This window comes from Stegodyphus dumicola, chromosome 11 (assembly GCF_044657685.1).
Source record: "Stegodyphus dumicola isolate Sdum_Otavi_A_Nest chromosome 11, ASM4465768v1".
NCBI lineage: Eukaryota > Metazoa > Arthropoda > Arachnida > Araneae > Eresidae > Stegodyphus > Stegodyphus dumicola.
This window is the reverse complement of record NC_140778.1, coordinates 79,006,288-79,033,306: the sequence shown is the minus strand read 5'-3', so window position 1 is coordinate 79,033,306 and position 27,019 is coordinate 79,006,288. Positions and strand designations below refer to the sequence as shown.

At 33.5% G+C, this 27,019-nt stretch overlaps 1 long non-coding RNA gene across 1 annotated transcript; it reads left to right on the top strand.

Moving 5' to 3' along the window:
- Nucleotides 1–741: 741 nt before the first annotated feature.
- Nucleotides 742–15,886, top strand: LOC146994146 (uncharacterized). The gene is made up of 2 exons (XR_015044040.1): nt 742–2,979; nt 15,772–15,886. It is a non-coding gene; the product is annotated as an uncharacterized LOC146994146 (long non-coding RNA).
- Nucleotides 15,887–27,019: the final 11,133 nt, after the last annotated feature.

The window sequence follows — 27,019 nt, the reverse complement described above, 5'->3', positions numbered from 1 at the left end:
TAAGTGATAGAGCATACTATGTGTCTCTGCATAGATTAACTAATATAAATATTGCAAGAATGATTTGAAATCATACTTATCTCTGTTGACTTATTGCTTTTTAAACTAATTTAATTAGTTTGTGTAAGAATCCACATTCTTCATATTGTGATTAATTTTAGGAGGGAAATTTTTTATTTAAAATCTTATTTGAAAGTTTATCCAAAGAATATAGTATACATTTTATCGATTTTATTTCTGAACTTTAATAACAGTTCTTTTTAGAAATGTATCTGGCTTGCACAGGGACTTCAAATCTGAGCTCTGCAAAAATTGTAGAAGAGTAGATATAATTGATGTCAGTTTCGTTCGTAAAAGCTTTTGCATAATTTTATTTACATCCCAGAGGTTATAAGCTGCTTGTGACTTTTTCTGATGCTCACCAATTTTTTATTAGACATGTTAGATCTGAGAGAGAGGGCCATCTATGTAGACAATTCTGGAAGACTTTGAAATAAGCATAGATTGGACTTTAGCATTTGTTTAATTTGCAAGGCTGTTAAAATTAGCAGTTTCTTGTGTAGAGTCACCAATTTTTTATTAGACATGTTAGATCTGAGAGAGAGGGCCATCTATGTAGACAATTCTGGAAGACTTTGAAGTAAGCATAGATTGGACTTTAGCATTTGTTTAATTTGCAAGGCTGTTAAAATTAGCAGTTTCTTGTGTAGAGTGTGCTATCGGAAGTCATACCTTTGATAGAATGTGAAAAATCGGAGGATTCTTTTTAGGAAACACTGGTGGTAGAGCAAGAAAGTTGTTAGAACCTAGCCTCAGTTGTTATCTTTCTTTCATAGTTTATCACTGTGGTGTCACTTTCACAAGACTGAAGAGGGTGGATAATCGATATGAAGTCAGTTTACGTTGGATCAACGATAAAGAAGCTTTACCAAGTAACAGAGAAGTTGCTGAAAAACGATTGATTTCCACAACAAAGAAGCTCATGTTGAAAGATAAATTTGAAACATACAATTCAGTGTTCGAAGAGTGGCTCGAATCTGAAGTAATAGAAGAAGTAACAGAAGAAGAGGAACGAGTTAACAAGTAAACTGATTCCAATGAATGTTTTCCTTGATGGAGAGGGAATTATTAGAGTAGGAGGACGATAAACAAACTCGATCACAATCAAAAACTTAAAATTCTTATGCCAAAGAATCATCATTTCACTACTCTATTGATACAATATTATCACAAAATGCATTTACGTAGTGTTCCTCTACTTACTTTGTGTTGTATCCGTTAAAAGTATTGGATACCCTCTGGAAGAGATGCAGTCCGACGAATTCTATCTAAATGTTTGACTTGCTTAAAACTGAAGTCGCAACCATGCCATACCATCATGGGAGATTTGCCTTCTAGTAAATTTGGTGTTGGAAGAGCATTTCTTAACGATGGACTTGATTTTAGTGGACCATTCATTACAAAACCTAATCTGACACGCAGCAGAGTAAGAATTAAATCGTACATTGCTCTTTTTATTTGCTTTGCCTCTAAATCAATTCATCTCGAGGTTGTTTCAGACTTATCAACAGATGCCTTTCTAGCGGCTTTAAGACGGTTTATCTCGAGACGTGGAAAGCCGGTCAATCTGTATTCTGATAACGCAATGGATTTTCAAGGAGCAGCAACCTACATAAAAGACCAATCAGAGCTTCTTTATTTTGCTAAAATTCAAAACTGCAGCTCAAGAATCTATTGTATGGCATTTTATCCCACCTTCAGCTCCCCAGTTTGGAGGACTGTGGGAGGCTGGAATCAAACCTGCGAAGAAACATTTATTGAAAGTTTGCAAGTTAGCTATCTTAACTTTTCAGGAACTTTCCTTTCTTGTAATACAGATTGAAGCATGTCTAAATTCTAGGCCAGTGACTCCTCTTTCTTCAGATCCTTAGGATTTAAAACCGCTTACTCCAGGACACTTTTTAATAGATGCTCCTGTAACTTCCTTTCCTCAGAAAGCTTCAACAAATTTTCTTTGCTTAAAGTCACGATGGCATCTGATTTAACAGCTTCGTAATCAGTTTTGGTCCAGATGGCAGAAGGAATATCTGAATCAACTACAACTACGAGAAAAGTGGACTTTGCTGCAAACATTATTCAAGTGAATGACTTGGTTTATCTCAAAGAGGATTCTCTTCCACCTTTCAAGTGGAATCTTGGAAGAATCACAGAAGTTTTCCCTGGAAAAGACGGAGTAGTTCGAGTTGTTGAAGTGAAAATGTCAACTGGATTTTATCTACGTCCAATTTCCAAATGCTGTCCTCTTCCTAAATAGTCATTCCTGAACTTGAGTGTTCAGTCCGCGGGGAGAAATGTTCAGTTTTAAAAATGTTTATGCTTTATTTTATCTTTTTCTATAGGTGGCGCCACCCTCGCGCCAGATGTTGAATTCATAATGTATTTTTTAATTTTGCCGTGTGTTTGTGGCAACAGCTTAAATAAAACCAAACGACTAGTATTCGATGCTAAGAAAGGATGAAGTCATGTAAACAATTCTAACAGCTGGTAAGTCAAAATCTTATTCAATTCTTTGAGCTTTCTTTTTCTTATTCAATTCAATTCAATCTTATTCAATCCTTTTACTGTGTCAAATTCAAGTATTTCCAGGGCGATGAAAATTCAAGGTAAGCTATTGAATAATTATTAATTATTGAACTTACCAACAAACAAAATATTAAAAAAAAACACCCTTTTGGGCGTAATTTAAAATCTAATAACTTTCAGATTTTTTTATTGTTATTTTTCACTATTCACTGTTATTTCACTCTTGTTGCGCCCTAAGGCACTACATGGAAGGCAGGGATGTCTTTCTGGAGGACTTTATGAGGAAAACTGGCTCATATTAAGACGCTACACACGTGAAAAACCACGAAAACGCCCAAGAAGCCCATGTTTGCGGGATTCGAACCTCAGACCAAACTACCAGGGGTTTTATCGCCGGTGAGGCTATTTTAATACTTTAAAATTTTCGTGATTGAGGTTTCCTTGAAGGAAACTCTCAGCACAAACACTCAAATTTAAGTTACTCTATATTTACACATTTTGAAATGGTTGAATATACAGTACTTTCCTGTCACGATAATGCTCATTATATCGCATTTTCTGATAGAATGCGTGTGTTGCCTAAAATCGAATGTAAATGACCATTTTCACAATAATTGCCTAAAACAATAAACTGTAATTTTTAGCATCAATCGAATTAGGGGGATTTTATCGAAAATAAAATTTGCTGATATTGGAAACTACATTATTTTTATAATTATAATGTGTTAAACATAGAAAATGCCGTGGTTCGCAAAACAAGTATTTATTACTGAGATATGCAGAGTAATACGCAGAGTTACATGCAAGCAGAATAATACTAAGTACACATAGTAAGGAATAGCACAGATAAATAAGTACAGGCAGAATAAAACTAAGCAGGCAGAATAACAGAATAATACTAAGCAGCGATAAGTGGTTACAAAGGTTATATATATAACTTTACAACAGATCATGGTTTAACAAATCATAAACAAGACACAATAACTAACCAATCAAAAGTAACATACAGAATGAGATTTAAGTTTCAGAATAACTCGGACCTGGCTGAAAGCTAATGAATGTTTCGGACTTGACAGAAAGCTATACTTCCTTTTAACCAGTAAGAATGCGATTACAAATATCTCAACACTCCCCCTTAATCGCACATTATACAAAACATAAAAGAATTACACAATTTTTAAACAGCTCAAAGATAACATTTCATAGAATTTTGTTTTGGACAAAGCCTTAGTTAAGATATCTGCAATTTGTAAACCTGATTGTACATATTCAATTGTAATATTATTTTCCTTAACAGTCTTACGAGTGAACTTTAATTTTATATTTATATGTTTCAACCTACCTGAAAAGTTTTCATTAACAATACTTTTGATACATGACTGGTTATCCTCAAAAATATAAACATTTTTAACACTGGAAATTTCATTTACTACATTTTTTATCCATAAAACATCTTGAATACTTTTACATAAAGCAATTATTTCAGCTTCTGTTGATGAAAGTGCAATACACTTTTGCTTATTACAGCACCACATAATAGGACAGTTTGAAAACATTACAAAATAACCAGTAATTGATTTCCTATCTTGAGTATCTCCCCGCCAATCTGCATCTACATACAAACACAAGTTTGCCCTTTCCAAATCACCCTTTTTGTATATCAATTTTAAATTTAAGGTGTTTTTCAAGTACCTAAGAATTCTTTTTAGAGCACACCAGGCAACATCAGTAGGATGCTCCTGCAGTTGGCTCAAGCAATTTACTGCAAAAATAATATCTGGCCTTGTGATATATGCTAAGTAAAGTAAAGATCCAATTAATTCTTTGTATGGGCCATGAAATGCATTTCCTTTCTGAAATTCAGCTGCTGTAGATTTTGGTTGAATGGGAGTTTGGGCTGTTTTACAATCAGACATTTTAAATTTATCGAGTAATTTTTCAATATATGGTTTCTGATCTAAATATAAACAACCAGACTCAAATTTCAGTCTAATACCCAAAAATTCCGAAACACTTTCAGGTTTTGACATTTTAAATTCATTTGATAACAATGATATTATAATATTTGTTTCTTTTACATCTGAACCTGCAATTAATAAGTCATCTACATAAAGAGCCATAATTACTTTCTTACAATTTAAATTTCTGATAAAAATACATGGTTCAGAGTCCAATTGCTTAAAATCTAATTTAATAACAAAATTAAGAAATTTCTGATACCATTGTCGAGGAGACTGTTTAAGACCATATAAACTCTTTAAATTTACATTTCTTACCACTCATATCATCATATCCTTTTGGCTGGTCCATGTAGATGATTTCATCTAACTTACCGTTCAAGAAAGCTGTCTTGACATCTAAAGTAAAAGTTTGCAGACCTTCATTATTGATAATTACCAGGATTAAACGTAAAGAGCACATACTTATCACTGGAGAAAACGTTTCTGTATAATCTATGCCTTCTTTTTGCATAAAGCCACGAACAACAAGCCTCACTTTGTAAGTTCCATCTCGTTTTCTACGTAGAACCCATTTGCAGGAAATGGCTCTTTTATCAGGGGGTAAACTTTGTAGGTCCCAGACGTCGTTATCTTCCATAGATTTCATTTCCTCGTCCATAGCTCTTTTCCATGGTTCTTGTTCTACTTGTGGTAGATTTGCAATATCTTCAAATGTCAAAGTGTCTTGTGCAAACATTACTTGGTAAATCTCAGGATCAGGATACATAACTGGCTGTTTCTTTTGAGGATTTTCTTTGTTCCTCCTTCTTATTTGCAGCATTTAATTCGCCGTTATCAGTGTCTGAAATCGATTTGTCTTCATTTTTAATGTCATCATTGTCATTTTCACTCAAATCAGAACTATCGGAAATATATTTTTGATTTTCTACTTTCTTCTTTTCTTCATTAAATTTAACATTTCTGGAAACAATGATGCGTCTTGTTTCTGGAATCATTAAACGATATCCCATTGTGGAATAACGTACAAATATCATTCTGACAGAATTTTCATCTAGTTTTTTCTTTGCGATGGTGGCACTAGAGTATAAGCATCACAGCCAAATACACGCATGTTTTTTAAATCAGGATTTTCACCATACTTCAGAAAATAAGGAACATGATTGTCAATTGAACTATTTGGGAGTCGATTATTTATGTATGCAGCCGTAAGTACTGCTTCACCCCCAAAGGAATTTTGGTAATTTTGCCTCAAGTATCATTGCTCTAGCTTTTTCCAGTACAGTTCTATTTGCTCGTTCAGCAACACCATTTAGAAAAGGTGTATAGGGAGGTGCAGGATCTATTTTTACACCTGCTCTTTTAGCAACTTCATGCAATTCTCCACTGACATATTCTTTGGCATTGTCACAGCGCAGTTTTGCAACAGTTGGATTCAATTTAAAGAATAGCTTGAGTTCATCAGCAATGTCACTTTTTCTTTTGAGCAGTCTGATTTCCATAAATCTCGAATAGTCATCAATTATAGTCATGAAATACCTTTCCCCATTGAGTGTTTGAGGTTCTATTGGACCACATATATCAGTGTGTATAGTTATAAGCGGTTTGGATTCTTTTATGCGAGGACCCTTTCCTATAGGCAAAGCACTTTGTTTGGCACGAACACATACTTCACAAAAGGAATCTTTTGCAGGAAGATTCATCAGTTTTAATTTTTGATCACAGCAGTGTCCCAACCTTCTGTGCCATAAATCATCATTCTTTACTGCTAAAGCTGTAAATAAGTTTGGTGAAAAATCACTAAAATATTGTCCGCATTTATCCAAGTATCCAAATCTAAAACGCTTGTTTTTGTTTTCAATATAAACTATTTCATTTTTAAAAATTACGCTCAAACCTGCTGCTTCAATATTTTTAACAGAAATTAATTGTCCGTTTAATTTTGGAACGTAAAGAACATCTTTTAACATTATTTCAACACCATTCTTAGTTTTACCGCAAATATCACCAATTCCTTCCACTTGTAAAACCGCCGACTTAGACGCGCACTTAACAGTTCCAGTCTTAGGCTTAATTGAGGTAAACCATTCCTTGTGAGAAGACATATGAGAAGTTGCACCAGAATCAATAATAAATTGTTCATGCACAAGATTTCCAGCCATAAAAGATATTGCAGGGGAAGCATACTTATTACTATTTGAATTTGCCTGCTTTTTAGAATTATCAAAACATTCACTTTTGAAATGACCACTTTTCCCACAGTTATGACAGACGCAGTTCTTTTTCCTACAAAATTTAACAGAATGTCCTTTTCTTTTACAATAAGTACAAAACAATTCTTTACGAGCACTAATAAAAACAGAGTTATCTGTATTTGGTTTAGAATACTTATTTTCATTTTTATAATCAAACATAAGAGATTCACAATCAATAAGTCTACTTGTAACAAAATCTAAACTCAAATTATTGCTTGGCTGATTTTCGAGAGATGCCTTAATATTTTCATATTCTTTTGGCAAAGACATTAAAATGTAAATAATAATATCAAAATCGCTTACTTCAGAGCCAGAGACGCGTAAACTACTCACCAGGTTCATTATGCTGTCGATATGCTGTCTCATTGACACATCCTTGGATTTCCTTATGGTAGCTAGACGTTTACGCGTTAAAATTTGACTCACTGAACCTTTAGCGCTATACGTAGCTTGTAGTTTCTTCCATATTTTACATGCAGTGTCTTCACGTTGAAGAGAAGTAATAACATTGTCACTTAGAAGGGCAAGTATTAAGGCATAAGCCTTTTTTGATTTCAAAACATCTGCAACTCTGTCCGCAACTGCTTCTGTTTCCAAAAACGTATCCAATTCTCTTGCCGTAAATACTGCTCGAACTCTTCGACACCAAACAGTAAAGTTATTAACACCGTCAAATGGCGCTACACCGAAAGCTTCCCTTTCACCTCCGGAAAAAGCCATCATTCACAATATACCAAATCAAAATCACGCGAACGAGAAATTATTACACTGAAGGTTCAATTAGGAAACTATCAGCGAATTCTAACTTTTGAAGGAACCACGCTCTGCTGTTAAACATAGAAAATGCCGTGGTTCGCAAAACAAATATTTATTACTGAGATATGCAGAGTAATACGCAGAGTTACATGCAAGCAGAATAATACTAAGTACACATAGTAAGGAATAGCACAGATAAATAAGTACAGGCAGAATAAAACTAAGCAGGCAGAATAACAGAATAATACTAAGCAGCGATAAGTGGTTACAAAGGTTATATATATAACTTTACAACAGATCATGGTTTAACAAATCATAAACAAGACACAATAACTAACCAATCAAAAGTAACATACAGAATGAGATTTAAGTTTCAGAATAACTCGGACCTGGCTGAAAGCTAATGAATGTTTCGGACTTGACAGAAAGCTATACTTCCTTTTTACCAGTAAGAATGGGATTACAAATATCTCAACATAATGTATGCTGCCAGACTTCAGCTGACTTAGTAGCTCCAGTAAAATACAAGATACGGTAATTTTTTTTAAAGGCAGAAAAAGGAATAGGCTTGCTATGGTGAAACATTGGAAGCGAGTAGAGAAAATATTAATACTACACTGACTACCAATAAGTATTTGGACACCTGTGATAGAAAAGAAAAACTAACTTTATTCAAAATCAATAGTTGGTAGAGCCTCCACGAGAAGTAATTACAGCGTGGACCCTCCGGGGCATACTTTCCACAAGTCTTTGTATGACAGCTAGTGGTATTTTCTTCCACTCGACTTAAAGAAAACATAGAAGTTCCTTCACCGATTTTTCACGGGTAGTGCACCCCTGAATTCGGCGATGCAACTCGTCCCAGAGGTTCTCGATAGGTTTCAGGTCTGGACTCTGGGCAGGCCAGTTCATTCGATGAACTCCATTGGCACCATACCAAGCCTTGATTAACGTCGAAACATGACAACTGGCATTGTCGTCTTGAAAGTAACAGGGGTCCAACCCGTAAAACTGCCACAATGTAGGAAGCACATTGTCATCCAAAATAGTGCAGTAGGCACCGGAGTTGAGCTTACCATGTATGGGGACCAAGGGTCTCAGCCCATACCAGGAGAGACACCCCCAGACCATAATTCCACCTCCGCCGAACTTGACTGTTGGCACAATGCATTCTGGCAGGAGACGTTTTCCAGGTAGACACCAGACTCAGACCCTGCCATCCGAACGGTAAAGGGTGAACCTTGATTCGTCACTCCAAAGAACCCGTTTGCACTGATCTACGGTCCAATTTCGATGTGCTTTGCACCACATTAACCGATCAGTTGGACTTTGTGATCAAAGGCTTATGGGCAGCAGCACGACCATGAAAACCAAGCAGATGTGCTTCCTTACGGATGGTATTCATTGAAACAATACTCCCGGATGCCTGTTGAAACTCCTCGTGGATGAGGGCCATCGGTTGGGTGCGGTTCTTTCGAATTTCTCTGGACAGCACTCGTCGGTCTCTATCTCCCAGTTTCGTTGGTCTGCCGACTCGGGGCACATTCCGACAGTCACCGCTCACCTTCCATTTCTTAATCACATAGGCCACTGTCGATTTTTGGGTACTTCAGATCGCTAGATATGTCCCTTAAGGATCGGCCACATTTGTGATACCCGATAATTATACCTTTCTCGAAATCAGAGAGCTCCGAACTGCAAGTCATCTTGCAAGCGACTTAAGCCGATGCTGTTTCCTACACGATATATACCGGCGGAGTCCGTGACGTACCTTAGGACCGCAGATATCGTCATTTGCATAGGTGTCTAAATACTTATTGGTAGTCAGTGTATATAATTTTACGCAATCTGAAATCAACTGAGGTATTCAATCCCTGTAAATTATAACAAGTAACAATATTGTTATGGGATTTATTAGGCTACTAAAGGGTTTCAGAAAAGGAAATAAGAATTTTCGTTCCGAACTTCAGTTTAAAGCACATCGGCTATTGTTAAATCGTATCTTTTTCCACGCGAAATTCTGTAGTCGACAAAATTTATTATGCCTACAAATGAAAAGGTGTCCGGTGCCTTCCTAAATTGTAAAAATTTTGTTGCTCAGTATTTCTCTAAATTCAAATGATTTTGACTCCCAGCGATGCTGTGGCACAGATCAAACGAGCTCTGGCGATGGCCCCCACCCCTCTTAGTACACACGAAAAATTTTTTGCAATGCTATAAAAAGACTTTATAAGGATCAGTTTTACTAACGTTTATTTTATTTTAAAACTTTACTGTCCTCTCTTATTTTGCACTTCCGGCCAGAAAAAACGTGTTAGTTTCGTTTTGCAAATTAGGCTTGCAAAATCTTAAGTATATAAGTTATGGCTTTTCGCCAAGTAGAGAGAGAGAGTGAGCTTTCTCGCCACTTTATTTCACGCGTGCTTTCAAACAGTGTAAGGCCAAAGGTTTAGTGCTCTTGATATTGAAGACGTATTGTAGTTTTCCCGCAGTTTGCGTACTACATGCATACAAAAATCTTAAGCCAATTTTAGTGTTGTTAGTCTGTATAAAAGATTCGAATTTAACTCTTATTTAAATTTAGTTAGTTGTAGTTCTAATTTTTTATATTCAGACCCAATGAGTGTTTTTTGTATCCCGAAGTGCGGGAGCGCCTGTGCATTGTGGAGAATAAATGGTAATTAAACCCTTTCTTTTCTTGTCATCTCTTCTACAGTTTAACAGAACATAAGTTTCCAGTAAACTCACTGTTCTACTCAGGACTACAAAAGAGATATATCAATCCTGATAACTTATAGGGAAATAAATTAGAGATGTGTATTTAGTTTTGAAATAACACTTCAATTTCAACATTCTGAAATGCTAATTTGCTTGTTTTTCTATTAACATAAGTGCCAATAAAATTCTACAAGTTTGTTTCATTACTCCTGTGGCTGTTGTAAACAATACAGTACAATTTCTTCAACGCAATATAATCATTTTTAAATTTTAGACCCTCCTTAATTGATCTGCATTTAGAAAAACGCCTTTCAATACAATTAATATTTACAGCAATTGTCAGAAAATTTAGTAATAGTATTATAATGTTCAAGATACTAATTAGCAACTAAAATCTCTGCAACGTACATTGCAATAAGATTAAATAAAATCTTCGGCAATAGGTATCAAAATGATGAGAGAAATGTATGCTATCTCGATAATAGCACTGACATTTGCTTAGTCTTTGAAACTAGTATAGTAATGCAAATTTCTTCACGTTGCTCTCATTTTCAATGGTAATTAATATCTTTAATATTTTTTAGCGTGAATGAGTTCTAAACATTATATTTTAGAATAAATTGCAAAAGTTAAATGCGATCGTCCTTCCATCTCTGTATTTCATTTTTCCAAGCAATAATAGAAATAAAAATCTGCATTATTTCTCTCTCGATGAGAAATTTTTCTTTATTGTGATCATAATTTAATCTACATTCGTATTTTTTATTCAAAAGTTTCTATGCAGTAAGGAAGATATACCAAAAACATGAAACTGTTGAAATCTTGTTGTGATTTCTTTGAATATTCTGTTGAGTTTATAAACAATTCTTTCTCAATTCAATTTCGTGTCATAATTCCAGCATGTCGTGACTGATGCATGCTTGAAGTGAACATGAACCAGTTCCTCGGAGTACAAAAATGTAGTTTGTTCAAACTGAAGATCTCATTTTAGTTCAAAATTCCCCGTTTTTTGAAGAATTCAATTTCATCCAGCTAATTAACTGGAGTTTCTTTTCAGATTCTAAAGCCTGAGTCAGTGAAATATGGTAATTTGCACCACTCATTTGGCGATATTGTCCAAATCTTGCCTCCAAATTGTCTTTTTGAAATTTTCCATACAGCACATACTGGAATTTTAAATTCTGTAATAAATAATCCCACAGCTGGATAAAAGTTGTGGTTGTATGATTCATTGCATGATATGTTTGTCTGGTGAGTCGACCAACAGTTTTTCCGGACTTTTCCTGTCATCACCATTCCATTTTATCAACCACGTACAAAAGTTTTCGAGAAATTTAATTTTATCATCATTAATTGAAATTACTGGTTCACGATTCGGATCTGCTAAATGTAGTCCTTTGCGTGGATGTTTAACATTGACAATACTCCACCATTTCAAAATTATTTCTATGAAATATTTTGTTCCTCTAACAGTTTCTCCATATCCTGTTTTGTTTTCTTTTAATTCGACATGTAATGCTGCAACAGTCTTTTCATCAAAAAGTTTAACGGCAGTAGAAACAGTCTGCCGTTCTAAAGAAGTTGGATATAGAACTTTTTTCGATAGAGCTGGAGCTATTTTTATAGAATGCTGTTACTCTATGTTATATAATTTTTTCAGATGCAATAGACTTGCACAGTATAACTTATTATCTGTATCATCAAAAGATGGAATATTAAAGGTTTGATTGGTTTCAGCTTGGTTTAACCAATTATTCCTTATACATTTCAGTAAATGAACTGAATCAAATAATAAAAGAAATCCTTTTTCCCAAACGAAATTCATTTTCAATAGCAGACACCATATGACCATTGCATAGCATTCAAACATTTTTCGGTTAACATAGTTGTCGGAAATTATGGAAACAACCTCGAAGCCACAATCATGAACAAATTTTAACACCTAATTAAATTTTAATTATAGACAGGATGCATTGCAACAACTTCTTTATTTGAAGATAAGATTTTAGAAATCATAAAGGTTTGAATTGTAGAAGCTTCTTGAGATATATCTGTACATGACAAGCCTTCAATTTTACCATTCTTATATGCAACAGTAGGTTTAATATAAATCTCATGAAGTAAAAGATTCACAACCTTTTCATGATTTTGTAGTTGTGAAGATTTATGAGATAAATACTTTGCATTTAACCCAGTTGTCGACCCAACATTTAATGCTAACTTAGCATTTCTTCGACTGTTTTTGAGGTTTTCTCATAACTGTACAGATGATTTGAAAGGTTTTAAAATTTTGACCATTTATTGCATAATAGATCTTTTCCCAAAAGCCATTCAAACATAATTGTTATGTTTAAACCTTCACGAAAAACTGAAACAGTTAAATCATGCTCGACTTTAAATGACACAGTGACTGATGGACAATCTTCCATCTCAATACGAAAAAAAAAGTATATAATCACATGCTTTCATTATTGCCCATGTATCTGGTAATTTATTGCTGTAATGTTTAAAAAATTCTGAAAAGGAGGCAATGTTGTCTGCAGCACACAGTTTTTTTAAATTATTTTCACGCCGTTCGTTTATTTCTCTTGTCCTGTCTTCTGGTGTCTTTCGCTTTTGTGGTAAAGGACAAGATAAATACTTAGGTTGACCGTAAAAAATAGTAGGATATGCATCTTTTGATAAAACTGGCACTTTTCTTTTCTTTGAACTGTTAATACTATCCCATCACGTCGTGTTGCTCTGTCGTCTCTTATGATGAAACGTTCATCAAAATGCAAAATGGATACACAAGCATATTATCCCGGTACAAAGTCTTTTCTATTAATTTTACTAATCCATGTTTTACACAGCATATCATCTTTGGGGAACTTAAAAGTTGTAATATGATCTTCGTTTGCTTAGTAATTTGACTTGCATCTTGGAACGCTACATTTTCGCGGCATCTGTAAAAATTCAATTAACACTGTATGATGCACCTTAATTAAATAATAACTAAAGGGAAAGGAATTACCGTGAATTGTTTAATGCTATATAATAAATATACTGTAGACTATAATTATTAATACACTCTAAAGCTTTAGTGACTGTACAAAATATATGTACAAACTCGAGCTCAATATTTTTTAAATTTCAAGAATTTTTTTTAAGTACTACTATTCTTGTCTAATTTAGAAGAAGGAATCATTCCAATAAAGCGTTACGAGATTCGTGTTTGATGCATAGTTTGAAAATGAAAGATACAAGAGAAATTTACTAGATTGTTATAATATTTAACATGAGTGTTATGGCGTATGTAAAATATATGTATTAGACCATGAATAAAAATGGGGGGGATCTCTTTAGCTTTCATTTATCATAAAAGTGTTTATTTTGAATCATTACTACCTTCTAGATTAATCGTACGTACGCTCTGCTTACACTCGTACTGTTTTGGAGATGGCCTTACTGCTTATTTCCAAACCCTACCCCACTTTTCGAATTTTTGACGTCAGGGAAAAATCGACTAGTTTCGCCTGGATGGTAATTCTTGAGCATGCGCCGAAAGGCGAGAAGTAACATAAACAGAACTTTGGCTTGCAGTTTGTGAACAGCATCGAGTATATAGTCTGGAAGTGCATTCGTTTACGTAATTGCATAATTTGACTGTTTCTGCAATAAGAAAACTTCATTCAGATAAAATTCATTTTAATATTATCTGGTTATAGAATTATAGGAAATGCTGAATAGTGTAGGTACTATCGTAATCTTCACATAACCTTTCACATTGGATTTTGCCTATCATTTTAAAATATATCGTATTTTTAAAATTAAATTAAAGCTAATTACTTTGTTAAAAATATGAATGCTCTAACTGAATTTTCTTTTTATCACTTATTCTTTATTTCCGCTTTGTAAACACACTCATATTTGACAAATAATTACCTACGCTGAAAATTTTTTGTTTAAAAACTATATTTACCAATAATATAATAAAAACTCACTAATCTATTGCTTCATAGATCAATATGACAACGAATTCAAAATGTTTTAAAAACAGTTCTTTAATCTTTATATTCTAGTAGATGCAACTAAATGACACAGAGAAAAAATATTTCAATAAAAAAATTCTCCATGTTAATCCAATAGCAAAATTATTTCTATTTCAGTGAGAAATCCACTTTCAATGCTTATATAACAGAGAAATGTAACATAAGCATTTTGGAAGCTTTAAAATATAAGCTAAAGGTTTACTATACAATTTTATGTAAGAAACGTAATAATTACTTTTATTCCTTTTAAATCGGCATATTCGTTTCCAATAGATAACCAAAATTTTTGGCAAGTTAGAGACTTAACTTGAACACACAGTATTCCGTCACTTGAAATATCAATTAATTGTTCTTTTTCATTTAGCGATACATTGGAATTGAAAATACCAAAGAAAAATGGGTCACGGATCCAACCTAATTCCTTATTTGGAAATTTTTCAAGAAGTTTTTTGTCAGTTTTATCATATGTTGCTTTAAACAAGAAATCTGTATTGTTTTCTTTAGTAAATTCTGAAAAACATGTTTCTATTGTTTTTGTTAACGAATTATTATTAATGAATGAACTCGCTGATGTATGTTTCTTTTCTTCCCAAAATACGTAAACTGTATTTCTTAAATCAAAAATATGTTGCAGTATTTTTCTGTGTGAAAGCCAACTGACTTTGGTAATAATGTCTCATACACAGAACTTATCTCATTACAGTGTATAAAAAAGAGACAACTGTGTAGGTTCTGCTTTTAGTATAATTAATTGCAATATGTTGTGGAATTCTTCATCAATGTCTTTTGCAACAAGACCTTGTCTATGTGTCATACAATGGTTGAATGTTATATGGGGAGCAATTTCATTATTAAACCTCTTAGTCCTTTATAATTACCTGTTAATGCTGCATCATCATCAGTACAAACTGCGACATAATGTGTCTAGATAAGATTATTGGTTTCAAAATATCTGTTAGTAATTTCAAATATTTTCTCTTCAGTTGCTTTTTCTTCCCCAATATTACAACATAAAAAATATTCTACTGCGTCGTCTTCAAAAACGTATCTCAGATAAACAATGAATTGAGACATTTTAGTAATGTCGGTAGTTTCATCATGTCGTATAGTAAAGACAGGATTTTGTATTCTATAGTGTCTGATATGACATTAATTTGGCGAGAAACGGTATCTTTTGATAATACTATTTTTTTAAAATCATTACTATATTTTTCTCCATGCATTATTGATGTCATTTCAATTACTGAAGGAAGAATGAGCGATTCTCCAATTGTACGAGGTTTTAAGTTTTTTGCAATTAAATATGAAACTTTTAAGGATGCCCGTAAAGCCTTCTCAGGAACTGTTGTATATTTTTTCAAAAATACATTTTAATTTTTAATGCTCTCAGCTCATTTCCTAAAAAAAATTCTTCAGTTTTATTTACTAAATCTTTATGTTTAATTTCTAAATGTGTTTTCAATTTTGTAGGTTTCATGCTTTCCATGTGCCAAGTTTTCACTGCATTTAACACACAATGGATATTCATTTTTTATTGATAATGCAACATGTAAATTAGTATAAAATAAACTCTTCTTGATATTTACTCAATTTTTTATTAGAAAGAGAGCCAGTGGATTCATTTTTGTTTGCATTTTCATTAATAGTTTTTCTCTAAGTTTATTTGATGTTGGTCCATCCATCCCATTTCTCATGTGAACGTTGGGTATCTATTTTGGGCCATTTAACCATCATGAACAAAATTGTTTTTATTATCCTTCGAGACGCTACTGAAATTTGCAATACTTAGGTAATGTTATGTGCTTACTTGACAACAAATTTGATTAGAAACAAGAAACATAGTTCATAAACGATGCGTATTACAATTACAAATTGCATGCAGGACACTATTAAGATAGCTGAAAAAACTACATCTTAGCTGCACGTATGCAATTGCTTTGAAATTCGATTTGAGCTGTTTGGAAATCATCCAGCGTAACAAACAAATCAAGTGGAAAACAAATCAAAATATGAGAATGTTTAATTTAAAATTCCTGGCAAATGTTAAAAAACATCCGAAATTCTCTTAAAATTCTGTATATCTTTTATTGTCAAGTAAATTTCGGGAAAAGTTCAGAATCACCCACTGCTTGGCGCGTTTTTAAGAATTGCACATACTCGGTATCCATGTACACATCGACCTATTTTCACTTAAAAAAATCCCCGAATTGCACGAAAATGGCACTGCGCACTCTCTTGACTTGATATATATGCACATCGACCTATTTTCATTTAAAAAGTAAAAGAAAATTGACAAAAATCCAATTTTTTTTTACCCTTGTAAAATGCTGCAAACAAATAAGTGGGCGATTCTGCACTTTACCGTAAATTTCTTTTAATTTGGTGACCCCCCCACACACAAATTTGTTAATGACTCCCCGGTTTAAATTTTGTAGAAAACCATACAAGTTATCAATTGCATACTGAAAAAAAAAAAAAAAATGATTTCAGGCTTGTCTTCAACAAACCAGCATGCAACAGAGTACAGTAAAAGTCCAGAAATCCGCAAAGCTTATGACCAGAGTTTGTGCAGATTTTAGGATTTTGCGGATGTCAGGACAGAAAAGATAAATCAGACTCAAAGTGCAAAATAAATAAAGCGTATTAGATACATTTAATTACAATAATTTTTATATACGTTAAATTATTATTACATATATAAATTGATTATATTATTCATTGTATTATATGTACGCAGCATCCAGGTTTGCTGATTTCGCCTCATGCAAAGATTTACGGTTTCGGATTCCGGTGTTAGAATCCCTGTTGCTGTAAAATTTCAACAGCTTTTCTTTATTTTTCCATATATCATACACAATCGTGTCGCAATTCCATACGATTTTGCTATAAACCGAGGAATGAAACCTGCCTCCATCTTTTGCAGAATTTGCACTTTTTGTATTACTGTCAATGCAATGTGTTTACGTTTTTCAACGTTCCAAGCAATAAAATCATGAGTGCGTTTCTTATCTGTCATTGTATTAAAAAGGGCTCAAATTTAAAATATTCTTAATTTATCCACAAAATATCCGGATTTAAAAGAGGCAGTACTAAATCATCTCGTGAAATAACAAAGCTCAGAAAATACAACAACGTGAATCGTGAACTTGAAAGAAGAGTTGAGTGAATCGTCTGCTTTTTTACCTCGATGCAGATTTAAGGGAAAAAAACTTTTATCATGATGTCAATAATTTGGTATTTCCGTTATGAGTCATTATTATTTGTTAATTATGATGTCATTATTCGGTAAATATTTTTTCTTCGATATTTTGTACTCAATGTTGTGGTTTCCGGGTCCTATAAACTGAATGTTTATATTTGAGAGGTAACGCAGATTTCAGGAGTTGGCGGATTTTCGGTATTTGACTGTATTTTCAAAATTACGGAAAAGTAAGACTTATATGAAAATGGATAAACATTGGCTGTCCAATGTGAAAAGTGAATTACGGTTTAATATGTTATGTCCATAGCTTGTGTATTTTGATTATCTAACTAAATATAGAATGATCCGTTCCTTCAAACTTCTGCCGGAATAACTGCTAGATCTATCCCATTTCAGATGAACAGAAAACAAGTGTTGTATTCTTATTCAACAATTATTGTACTGTCGCATAATACTTACAAGGAATGAGTTAGGTTATTTAACTAATGTGCAATCAATTTTATTCCTTATTTACATGAATGACACATCACACAATGCTGTGTAGGCTGGTGGCCTAGCGATCATGACTCAAAATGCATCTCTGTGTTCAGGCATACACTCCTCACAAGAATTATAACCATGCACTGGAGTCCTAGCTTCAGGTACATTTTGCTGTACTATGCAATCTCTGTGGGTCCTAAACTGTAAAAATTCTTCCACTCCTAAATTCCAAAAATGTTACTACTTGATATTTCTGTAAATTCCAAAATTTTGCACACCTGCCATAACCACACTGGCTGTGGCCTCAGTTATCCAATGTTCTAACAAAGTCAAATATTGTACCGCTATTTTAGACCAGAGTTTCTTAAATTGTGTATTGCAAACCCCATATACAGCAGGGGGTCATAGAAAATTTTAGCAGTTTTGTTATTTCCTTAATATAATAATTTTACAATTACCAAATATTTTTACACAATGTATCTGAAAATAGATAAAGCTAAGACAATACAAAGAGAAAAACATAAACATTTCGACGCATTCTTTTCATAATATAAATGTTAATTTTACTTACTACATGTTAAATACATGCATATATACATATCTATATAAATAAAATGTAATCTAATAAACTTAATTTTTTTGAATTTCGCAATATCCTTTAATACGAAAAAATATTTCAGTCTTGTCAGTTTCGTGTTAACCGATTTTCACTGTATTTTAAAATGTAAAAATGAAAACAAACCATCACAAGGAAGAAAAAAAAGGGGGGAGTATAAAAGAACAAGAAAGACGAGGAATCGAGCCAACTTCAACATAACATCGTCAAGAGGAGGTACGTCAAATTTAATTACATTTCCCCTTCTAAAACAAAATCCTTGCTTTTATGTATCCAGAATCAGGTGTTGAACCATTTCAATATATTTTTTATCTTAATAGTTCATCCGAAAATTATGATCCTCCTCAAAGCGAAGGAAAATGGCAAAAATACAAAGTAAAATCATTAAAAATATCTTCCAATTTAAAAATATTTTTTTAATCTAAAAAGAATCTTAGAAAAATGAAAACATGCCCTTAAAAATGTAGAAAAATTCCTACAGTGAAAAATCTTTAAAAGTTCAAAATAATCTTAACACAAAACTTTGCTAGAACCTCTTATCAAACACCAGTAGCAAAGGAAAATTAAAAAAAAAAAAAAAAAAAGTCATTAAAAATATCTTCCAATTTTAAAAGATTTTATTAGTCTAAAAAGAATATTTGATATTCTACATTTACAGGATTTCATCAAGTTAATAAATATGAATTTCAATTTTTGGTCTTTACAAAAAAATTAGATCTAAATTTCTTTCTTTATATATTTACTGATCAATTTTTAGCAGCATAAGAAAGAAAATTCTTGGAAGGATTATAAAGTTTCCTTTTAAAAAATTAATTGTATATACAGTCCAAACACATCTGTATATATCTATTGCACATAAATCCCGGTACTTTTCCGTTTCGCCGGCGCAAATCTCGCCAAGCAGACTTTATTGGCGACAACATACAGTATACACATAAAAAATATTAAAAAAATGTTAGTTCTAAGAATTCCTTTTTCGAAGGCATAAACATTTTAATATCGCTTAAAATTTTATAAAAAGCCAATAAATAAAGACAATAAATTTGTAAAAAGACATTAATTTAAGAATTTACTATGCTTTCATGGTTCAACATCCTGATTCGCCGGTTTATATCACGTGACACCAAGCGATCTCATCTCACGTAAACTACTCTACAAAAATCTAATGCTTCAGTAATTATCTACATTAATTTCAAGTTAAATCTTAATTTGGAACACAAGTTTAAATGCAAGAAATATTTCAATTCGTACAAATAGCTTACTCAGAAATTATGTAAAACTGCAGTGCATTACTTTGTTAATGCATTCTCGTTAGAATTGATGAATTTAACACTTGACTTTACCTTTTCTATATTTTCGGCTTCGGGTTAAGCGCTGTGATTGCATCCTGATTGATTTAATTACCGAAAATGGCCTTAGACAGAAAACTGAACTATCTGATAAAAATTCTGTGTAATTATATGCCAGTATTGAAAGAAACAATCAATCTGATAAGAAAAAGCTGCGACTTGTTTTGAAAATAAGGCTTAAAAGGTTACCAGCGAGAATATTCCGTTTGGCATCGGTTGTACCATTATTGGCGACTTTATCGCTTGCGCCGGCAAAACGGAAAAGTACCTAAATCCCTTTCTTACATAAAATATATATGTATGTATAAAATAACTAAATAAATTGCAAAGGAAGTCAGGATAAGAAATACCCTGTTCTGTTCACTTAATTAGCAACCATGAAATCTTAAAAAAGTAGTATAAAATTTATAAGGGCAAACATTAAAACAGATGAAAGTAAATAAAATTTAAATTATAGAATGTACTTTATAAAATTAATAACAAGTGGTTAAAAATATATATTTTAATTACTTAAAACACAGAAGCTATTTGGCAAAGATTGTTGGATATAAGATTACTACTTCAAATTTTCAGATTACTATTGTTCAAATTTAAAGTCTCAACTTGCAATCTGAATCCACATAACAACCATTGCAAACCCGTTACCATATTCCAAAGATCAGCAGCATACATTTTTTTCAAAATCTTGCATAATATTAACCCCCCCCCCCCGAGCGTTACGGGTTTTTTCAGGAAACGACGTAAAAATAATCGTGTTTTCTTACCAGGTCTGTCGCAAAAACGGCAAGCATTTTTACTCAAACTACTTCAAAAGCGGGCACCCCTTACCATGTGGATATAATTAAGCTAAGTCTCCTCTCCGTTGAGTTTAGCGAGTGAAATTAGTTTTTCTCCCTATGTAAAATAAAATCTTCGCCACGAGACTGGTTGCTAAAATAGTATTTTATCTCCTATTTGGCTACTTTTTAATTTGCACACTAACACATATGCTGTATATTACTCGTACCTTAAATTCTTGTTTTTTTTTTTTTTTTTTTTTTTTTTTTTTTTTTTTTTTTTAATTTTTTTTATTTCAATGCACACTTTTTTAAAAGCAAACTGAATTAGCTGGATGATCACTATGAGTTTCTTGACATATTTGAAAGTAAAATATTGCATCTACATTCATTTTAAATAAATTGTTATTACTATAGTCTGCAATCATTGAGTTCATTTTAAGATTATTTGTCCTTTGTTTGTTTGTGTAATAGGAGGCTGTATTTTTTACAGATTTTCTGGTTATTTAGCCAGTTTTCTATATAATGGCTAACATAAAATATAATTTATATAGAAATTTATATGCCTTGTTTTAAAAATTATGTATAGCTTAATTTAAGTTTGTCTCATGTCAGATGAACAATGGTTGAGAAATTAAGAAAGTCTGACCATGCCAAGAAAAATCTTTTAGAACAGCTCACTGATTAAAGCGCACACATATACACACTAATTAACTGTGCTCATCAAAAGTGCTGTATTATTTAATGCTTTTTCTGATGAGCAAAATTCAAAGCATTATTTCTCTTGTTTTCTGCGTATGAAGTTTGTAGCAAAATGGAATTATTATTATTTTTCTAATTTCATTCACTGATATCACTATATTTTATGTGTCTGATAATGATCTGCTGCATAAGTAATATCTATATGCAAACATAAACCAAAATCTTGTTTTAGAAGAATCCCACTGGTTTCAGTTCTCGAATAGATAAGACCACAGAATACTGGTGATACAATTAAGGTTTGAATTCTATCAAATGGGTTAGCTACATCTCTGTTTTTACAGTTTTCCCTATGTTTAATATGAATACAAGTCAGATTCATTCAAAAAGTGCTTAAAGAAAGGTCCTGAGGGCTTTTAAGCAGACAGCCTTCAGGACCTTTGCCATAAAAATTAAACAGCTGAGCATGTACTAAAAGATAACATAGTATACAAATGTCCATTTTATAACTTTCAATTGAAGTGGTCGATTTAAATTTCACCTCTGGTGCTATAGCAATATATGTGACTTGGGTAAACAGCCAGTTGACATGGTCTAAGGAACAGGGTTTTTAATTTTATTTTCTTTTCGTATAGCAAACTAGCTTGCCTATGCATATATGCAAATCAAATTTATTTTTTACAAAAGATTCATATTAAAATACATACACATATCACAAAGAAATGTATGCACATAAACTATAACTAATAAAACAATTGAGCTATATGTGAACATAGATGCTAATGGTTCAAGTGTCGTGTAGCAGGGTATGACTGCAAACCCTATAGTGGTGCTGCAAACAAAAATTAGTGTCTGATTCAAAGCAGGCATAAAAACTAGTATACAGTTTATTCCCATATGACACAAAACAGAAAGTATGTAATCAGAAAAAATATCATGTAGACATTGATTTACCCAACTCATAAGCTTCGGTAAAGGCCTTATCATTCGCCTTAAATCTGTAGAATGATCAGCACCCTTCTGCTTTGGAAACAGCTCCAGAAAGACATGTTAACCTAATCCACACTACAGTAGAATATGTGCCTCTGAACCATTACCATCGAAACTGCAATTTCAGAGTCACTATGTACACTTATCAGGATTAGTATTCCTCTCTACTTTCTTTGGAAACATTAACTGTCCTGACTCGGAACAGGGAGCTTACTAAAGCTATGTTCAATAAATAGTGAAGTAGACAATACACATAGGAAGGGTATACGAAACCCTTTATTTTTCTATCTTTACAATGATTTCCGGAACTTCGGAATACAGAGACCAACCACTTGTGGTCTGAACGTAAGAATATAAAAATACTAACTAAAAGCTCTAACTAAAACTAACTTTGGATTACTATACAAGTGCCTACTCTAAGATTGGCCGTCAATTAACAAAAAGCCGTATGTAGTACAGAGAGCTGCTAAAACTACGATACGTTTAAAATTATCACGAGGATTAAACCTCTGGCCTTGAAGGCAACCAGCAACCGAGTAAAACTACTAAGGCAAGCGGCCTGCTTCTAATAACTCCTTCCTCTCTCTTACTTGGCAAAAAGCCACAACTTAAGTACTTGGCGTTAGCAAGACAAATTTCCATAAATAAGTTAAAAGCTTTTAATTCTGGCCGGAAGTAGAAAATAAGAAGTGATAGTAAAGATTTAAAATAAAATAAACGTTAGTAAAACTTAGGAGCTTTACATACTTCCCGCCAGAGTTAATTAGTTTGAAACTGAGGTCTAAAACGACCTTGTTGAAAACTTTTAGCTCTAGAATCTAACGTGAGGCCAATCTTTTACAAACATTTGTCACTAGAAACTAGAAATTTAAAAAAAATCGTTTTTGCATTATCAACTCCATGGACAAGATTTTTCATCTGTACTGCATCTAAACAGGAGTTTCTAGTTGAAATCTGGTTCCTTTTAGAGATCCGGAAGGAAAACTAGTTTAATGAAAAGTTACACAATTAAATGGCAAGTAACATGAATACTTATATTTTTCTTTTAACATTCTTATTTCATTCATGACGTTATTTAATTATCTCCCCGTGCTCTCTGACATGTGTTGTAAAGGAAAACACCAAACACGAACATGTCTATGCATAAGTGTTCAACACTACCGCCTACAATCAAAACACTAACTTGTTAAAATTCAACATAACAAGACCTCAGAACACACCTTATATTCATCTCTAAATCCTGAGGTACTATTCTGAAAAGTGGCTAACTCTGAAGTGTAACGTCAGAGAGCCTAACTACATTCATTCAACCTTTAACACATATTCACAATAATTTGCTCTTTTTACAGTCACACGAATAAGTTAAAATTTTTTGGCATTACTCTAATATTTTCACTTTTAACATATCACAGTATTTCTTAACTTTTAAAATAACAGTTCACATTGTATATAAGGACATATTAACATGCCGTTAATTTTACGCATTTTAAAACATACATTAGTAGTACATTGTTAACTTCTATTCTTTTCCAAGCAAGTGCCAATTCTTCTACATTGAAATACTACATTTCAAAAGTCTTTCAGACTAAAACTTCTTTCTTGCCAGAATCTTTTAACTAAGTAGTAGTTAAAAGTAACTTTTAACTAAGTAGTAGTTAATTGTAAAAGTTATACAATAACTTTTACAATTTTCTTAAGGTACCTTTCTCAAAGATTATCAATGCTTTTACAATATTCAAGTATTATACATTAATTTTAGTTTTACTCGCGAGTAATTGAAAAACATAATACCAAAATAGGTAACAACTCATTTCTCGCCTTTTTGGCGATAAATAGGTAGACCTCACATGAGGTAAAACTTCTTGAATTCTGCCACTTGCAGGAAGAATGAAAGATTAACTTAAGGTTTCAAAGTAACATAAAGTTTTACTTATCTTTGTGATATTCGGACATCCTTTTTTCTGCCCAGTCCTGGAAGGTAGCGAAGAATATGGTTTGGTTTATCTTCCTTCTTGTGCGGGTTCGCCCTTCAGTCCTTCCTCCATGAACTTTCTTTTCCTTCCAGTTCGGTTACCCTTGAAGACTTTCTTTTTAGCCTCTGCCTGTGGTCTCGGCCGTTTGATGGAAGCTGATCTTGGCAGAACCGGGACAACTCTCTTTCGTTCCTGCTTGGATTTCGTTGCTGGCTGTTCAAATTTTCCTTGATTCTTTGCCTCCGCAGCTGGTGTTCCTTCATCAATTCGTCGACATTTGCTGCGTAGACTCCTATCCGATGGGTTGATCTTCCGTTTTCGAGCCGGGTTATAGTTGCCGTTATTTCTCCTGGCTCTCTTTGCATTCGTCGTACATCTCCCTTCTTCATTCTGGGGGTGGTCGTGCTCTCTCTTTTCTGGTCGGTGGAACGGCTTCTTTTTCTTGTTACCTTTAATTTTCCAACGGGGAAACTTTCTTTTCAATTGCTCCTGCCTCCTAATGGCTTGCCCTTGTGATTGTCGTTGTTCAACCTCTGGAGCTTGTGCCTGCAGTGTCTGCCGTGCCAGATCCTGCAAAAGATCTTTAAATATTGGCATTTTATTACGATTATAGAATGGTTTTTATCTGGTCAATGTTTGCGGAGCATGTTTCTGGTCAATGTTTGCGGAGCATGTTGCTGGCTTTTAACACCACTACAGCCTGAGTTATTTTTTCTATGACATATGGTCCTTCAAATCGCGGGAAAAACTTGGCAGTTTTATCTTCTGGTGCTGAAGAAAGTGAATGCTTAATTTTTAACACTTCATCTCCTACTTTATAAGTTACTCCCCGTCGTTTCATATCATAATAAAATTTTTGTTTTCTCTGTGTTACTTCAGTGTTCTTTTTTGCTTCTTTAATTAATTTCTCTATATCGCCCATTTTAAATTCTGGGGCTCATTGTTGAACATAAAATAATTTATCTAACGGCGTTATAATCTTTCTGCCTAAAAATAACTCAGCAGGAGTTTTGCCGGTTGTATCATGTTTTGCGGTCCTAAGGGCGAAAGCTAATTCATTGACATAGTTATCCCAGCTTTTATGAAAATTTTCAACATAACTACGGATAATTTTCACTATATTTCTATTGACCCGTTCCGCTATATTTGATTGCGGCCGATACGGGACCATTTTTAAATGACGTATACCCAGTTTTTGGCACATGTCTTCAAATATATTACTTACAAATTGAGGACCATTATCCGATATAACTTTTAGGTGCGCCTCGTATTTTAAATATATTTATTTAAAATAGAATCAGTAACTAATTTCGCGGAGGCTCGTTTTAAGGGAACAATTTCGGTCCACTTACTAAAATGATCAACCATAACAAGGAGATAACGACTTTTATTTAACTGACTTTTTGGGAAAGGGCTCAATAAATCGATGCCAATTATTTCATTTGGAAATTCGGATTTAATGCTATTTAGAAACCCGGCCGGGCGGAAATTAATATAATTAACTGCTTGACATGTTGGGCAGGACTGGACATACGCCCTTGTTAGCTTTTGCAGTTCAGGAAAATAAACTGCTTCGCGTACGCGTTGGATGGTTTTTCGAATACCAGCGTGAGAAGCTAATGGGCAGTCGTGTAACTCATGCAGTATATTTAATCTAAGACTAGCTGGGACAACAGGCCGAAATTCGTTGTTGGAATTCGTAGCTTTTGTATAAAATAATAGACCATCTCTTAGTTCGTAATGGGCCGCCCTATTTCTTATCGCCACAATATCTTGGTGGCTAAAATTTTCAAGATCCTTTAAATACACATAAATGTTTTTAAATTCAGGATCCTTACCCAGTTCGGTTATTACAGTTTCTCGGGAATTTATCGTACATGCTGTGAGCATTGCCACCTTTACAGTATTACCTTCTTCATCTATTTTTATTCTGGATAGGGCATCTGCTACGATATTTTCCTTTCCGGGGGTGTGCTTGATTACCAGATTATACTCTTGTAACTTGAGTGCCCATCTTATTAACATTGGGGATAAGTTTTTCCCTGAGTACAATCTAGTACCGCCGCATGACCAGAATACACTGTTATTGGCGCCCTTCCAAAATAGACTCGGAACTTTTGCACTGCTAACAGAACTGAAAGTGCCTCTCTCTCAGTCGCGGAATAATTTCTTTGTGTTTGATTTAAAGTTCGACTAGAAATGCCACGGGCTGCTGATTTTGCGAAAGTACCGCTCCTACCGCATAATCCGAAGCATCCGCTGAAATTTCTAAATTCTCATCATTTTCAGGAAATTTCAAAACAGGGGCTTGCGTTAATGCTTGCTTTAATTTTTTGAAAGCACTATTGGCTTCGGCCGTCCACGAGAATCTTGCCTTTTTCCTTTTTAATTTTAACAATGATTCAGCAATAGCTGCAAAATCTTTTATAAAGGACCTATAATATGAACAATGTCCTAGAAAAGAAGAGAGCTTCTTCGCCGTATTTGGCGGCGGATACTTTTGCACAGCGGTTATTTTTTGATTCGTCTGTCTCGATTCCTTTCTGAGATATTTTGTGACCTGAGTATTTTAATTCAGGGGCTGCAAATTTGCACTTTTCGACATTAACTTTTAGACTGGCCTCATTTAATAA